This window comes from Castor canadensis, chromosome 1 (assembly GCF_047511655.1).
Source record: "Castor canadensis chromosome 1, mCasCan1.hap1v2, whole genome shotgun sequence".
NCBI lineage: Eukaryota > Metazoa > Chordata > Mammalia > Rodentia > Castoridae > Castor > Castor canadensis.
This window is the reverse complement of record NC_133386.1, coordinates 1662982-1667923: the sequence shown is the minus strand read 5'-3', so window position 1 is coordinate 1667923 and position 4942 is coordinate 1662982.

Here is a 4942-nt window from a genome sequence, read left to right as displayed (position 1 = left end):
TGGAATGTCCAGTCTGATAAGGATGGGAGGATGGTAACTAGATGGTGGGCTTGACCAAAAGTCAATGAGGCAGTCAATTACAGTTGACGGTAGAATGGGGAGGGTGCCTAGGTTGGCCTCTATCTAATCCCATGACCTTTAGTAATCGTATGGTTTAGCTCCTTCACTAAGTCCCACCTGTCAGGGTGCTTTCCTGTCCTTTCAATAAACTTTGTGCTTGCTCTACTCTTAACTCCTGGCCTGTGGCATGAGCTTGCTTTAACTGCTTGTCTAGTACCTTCAATCATTGACTGTGCCAGGACACAAAATCAGGGAACAACAATTCAGTCTGGTGTCCTTAATGGGGGCTCGTCTGGGATATTTCAGCAAAAGGTAAGTTGCCCAGAACCAGGACTCTATTGTTTCTTGTACCTTTTGTTTCTGGCCCTCCTGGGGCTTAGACAAAGACCTCTATTGAATATCAAAAACCAGGCACCTGCCAGCGGGTTCATGGGAATAGCAGGAGCTGCTGGTCTAAAGATGCTGAATGGGAAGCTTTGCTGGAGTGTGTCGGTTCAATCCCCCTGGCTATGGTGAGGGGATGTTGGCTTGATTTCACTACAGTTTCCTTTCAGATCTGACTTCTTAAGGCAAGATCTGAGAAAGGCTGGTAAAAAAGGCAAGTTTCCTCTCAAACTGAAAGGGTACTCTGGCTGGAGCAACTCCCTGGTGTGACCCCAAAGCTGAGGTTGCAACTTCCTGGCCTGCCCTGAACCCCAGTGGTGGCCAAGTATTGGAAGCCCTCTGGCTGTTCCTGAGTCATACTAAATCAGATCTTTGCACTTCGGCCACATAGTTCCCATGGCCTGAGAGTGGAGGCCACCCCTCGCTTCCAGGATTCCAGTACTGCCTCTGGTAGGATCGGCCTGGGAAGCAGTGGTGGCTAATAATCCCTCAGGTGTTGAAACTCTCTCTCTCTCCCTCCCCCTCCCGCTCACTCCCTAGCTCTCTCACACTCTCCCTATGGATTCCTCACAACCCTCCTTCTTCTCCTGGTCTCTCTATGTGTCATTGCAAAGGGAAATTGCCCACCCCCTCCTCCTTAGGCTTTTGAAGCATTCTCCATCCTCTTGCCCTTGGTGCAGGGAGATAGAAAAGGGATTTTATAATCAGCAAAAGTTATGGGGCACTTTTCTTTAATGTAGGGATTGCAAGAAATTTTCCTGCAGGATGATGGGAATTAATCCAGGACCTCTATGCGTTGCTTGGAAATAAATGGATTGGACCCCTAGAGATGGTTATATTTCCCAGTGGCACAAGCCTCTGGAGGAACCTTAAAGGCTTCCGACTCAGTTTCTGGGACATTTAATCCAAGGGGGGTTCTTTGCCACCTGGGACAGACCCCAGCTGTTGTTAGGTATTTTCAGTATTGCCTATTAGTGCAAGGGGCTCATTTGCTGGCCCTGACGAGAATGAAAAATCCACCCATTCCCTATAGTTTAAATACCATAATCCAAGAGAAGGAATATTTCTCCCAGACCCACGGTTTGACCTTTCAGGCAGACACAGCTGTATTGGAGCCTTCAGGAGCATGTCCCACCAGGAACAATCAGGAGCAGGACTTCTCTTCCTTCAGGTTGATGTTCTAGCCTTTGAGTTAGGGGAAATACTCAAGAAGGATCAATGGGAGATATTAAAGGGACATAGTGACCCATGGGCAAGGACCTTGCAGCTAAGGCCAAAGACAGGAAAGGGATTCACACTGAAGGGACTGGGTCTTGGGTCAAACAGGTAGGGGGTGGGCAGTTCAAATAGACACACTCCATCCACTTATCCCACCTACACAGAGTGGCCAGGGGGAGGGAGAAATCCCTCTCCACCCCCTGGGAAAGGGTAACATTCACAGGGATGCCTGCCTGAGAAAATCTCATTTCCACAGAAGTGGGAGCATACCCCTCTTCTGTGATGCCTTCTTTCATGCACCCCTCTGGGCTGCATTCTTAAGAACTGGAAAGTTGTTTTTATGCAAAGCTTAAGAAAAAAGATCTTGGTTTTCTGCTGCATGGAAGCCTGGCCCCAATACCAGCTGGGGAATGGAGAGGCTTGGCCCTCAAAGGGAAGAATTAATTATGCTACTATTTCACGACTAGATTCATTCTGTAGAAGGGAAGGCAAGTGGTGTGAGGTCTCATACGTTCAGTTGTTTTTTGTGCTGAGGGAAAAACCAGAACTTCGTAGAAAGTGTTATGTAAATACTGCATTACTAGTTGCTTTACAAACTCTGGCTCCTAGGAAAGACTTCAAGGAAAAATATGAGAAAGAAGAGGCAGAGGCAAGCCCTCTGGCAACCTAAAGACCTCAACAGGCTCCAAGAGCTCTCCAAAAGAAACAGCTGTGGACCCCCTGGCAAGGCCAGCCTCTCCAGGCTCTCCAAAGAAATCCGCTGCCCCAGCAGATGAGAGGAGTTCCACAACAGGACCAAGTCCCTGCTGGAACCTCCACAGTATCCTTCAATATACCCTCAAGTTCCACAGGTACCCCTACCCCAAGTTCCCTCAATATATCTTCCCTCCTACAAGAGGTAATTTCTTCTTACACTAACCAGAAAGGTAGAACCCCCACAATTTTGCCACTTCAGGAACATCCCGTAGATATCAAGGGAAACTGTCTGAGTATATCATGTCCTCTCCCTTGAAGACATAAATCAGATCAAAGAGGACCTTGGCAAGTTTTCTGACGAACCTGATAAGTATATAGAGCCTTTATTGAAGGTTGGTCAGGTTTTGACCTAACCTTATGTGATGTCATGCAAATTCTAGCACACACCCTCACGAATACTGAATGGGAAGATATATTGGGAGTGGCTATCGATTATGGAAATAGGTTACTTAAGTTCCAACTCCCAGGGCCCCCTCAGGAGGACACTAGATCCCAAAGTCAAACACAAGCCAGGAGGAGACCTGGCATGGCTGCTGCTGAGTACTCAGTGATAACTGAAGAAGAAGGGAGCACCTCAGGGGAAGGCGATCACCCCACTGGTGATCAGGCACTCCCTAAAACAGACCTTGGGTGGTCTTATATGCCAGGAAGGGCTTATGGTGAGCCCATCACTTCCTCCACTGTGCCCTTGAAAGCTTGAGAAGAACCCATATTAAGCCTCTCAATTACAGTCAAGTGGCACTGGTCAAACGGGAGGTAGAAGAGACCTCTTCTGAGTTTCTTGAAAGATTGAGGGAGGTCCTCATTAAACACACTGACCTTAATCCTGATGCATATGAGGGACAATTGATTCTGAAAGACAAGTTCATAACCCAATCTGCCCCAGACAAATGTAAGAAACTTCAGAAGTCCCCTAGAGGCCCTGAGGACACTTTGGATAATCTCTTAAAATTGACTACTAAGGTGTTCTACTCTAGGGAGGAGGAGGAGGAGGAATTGCAGGCTCAGAAGCTTAAACAGAGAGGAAAGGCAGAGACGCTTGTGGCAGCCCTGAGAGAAAATGGTTTTAAACAAAGGGGAGAGCAAGATTCCATTTACTTCTGGTGGAATAAGCCTGACATTCCTCAAAGAATGCACCGAGAGGCCTGCCCAATTTGCAGAGGGGACCACTGGAGGACAGACTGTCCCAAGGGATGAGGGTTCCAAAGGAGGGGCTCCTCCATAATGGTCCAGGGGCAGGACTGACAGGGCCTGAGGTCCCCACCTCATGAGGTCCCTCTCGTCCAGTCTGAGATCACCAAATGGGAATCTTGGGTAGTTACTGAAGTGAGTGGAAAACATGACTGATTTCCTATTGGACACTGGTGCTGCATATTCACTCCTTTCCTACTCCAGACCACTGTCACCTGAAAAGCTACAGTCCATGGAGTCTCTGGCTTGCCCCTTGGCTGTGAGTGGGATGGCATCCTATTCACTCATTCCTTTCTGATAATGCCTAGGGCTCCTACTCCTCTCTTAGATACAGACATCTTAGCTCGAATGAAAACTCATGTCCTGATAGGACACAGCCCGAACCTGTTAATGCCTCTGGTGGAGACTGAGACTGACTCGAATGTCTGGGCAGATGGAGGACAGGTTGGCAGTGCACAGTGAGCTGCCCCAGTACAAATACATCTTAAACCTGGGGCAGCAGATCCTCATCAGAGACAATATCCCCTTCATCAGGGGACAAGGGAAAGCTTATCTAAAATAATAAGGAGGTTAAAGCATCAAAAACCCCTAGTGCCCTGCAGCAGTTCCTGTAATACTCCAATCCTTGGAGTTAAAAAACCAAGCAAGCACTGGACATTAGTACAAAACTTGAGGATGGTTAATGATGCAGGCATTCCCATCCATCCTGCAGTTCCTAACCCTTACACCCTATTATTGCAGATCCTGCCAGATACTGGCTGGTTCACAGTACTAAAGGATGCTTTCTTTTACATTCCTGTAATTCAGATTCCCAATACCTGTTTGCCTTTGAGGACCCTGAGACTCAGCTGGGACAATTAACTTGGACAGTACTGCCCCAGGGATTCAGGGACAGTCCCCATTTGTTTGGACAAGCTTTAGCCAAGGACCTGGGACAGTTCAAGGTCCCAAAGAGCACAGTTATTCAGTATGTAGATGACATCTTGCTCTGCTCTCCCTCCAGGCAGTACTGCGAGGAGGAAACTGTCAAGCTTCTTAATTTTCTAGCCAAAAGGGATACAAGGTCTCTGGAAGCAAAGCCCAGCTCTGTTTGGAAAGTGTTAAATGCCTAAGGCTTTCTCTTAGTAAAGGGACCCTCTATTTGAGTATGGGCAGAATACAACCTATCCTGGAATACCCTACACAGTTGAGAGGGTTTTTGGGTATTTCTGGATTCTGCCACCTATGGATACCTGGGCATGGGGAGCTGGCCAAGCCCCTTTATGGGGCAGTGGGAGAGACCCAGAAAGCAAAAATCTCCTTTGTTTCCTGGGGCCCAGAGCTCCAGCCAGCC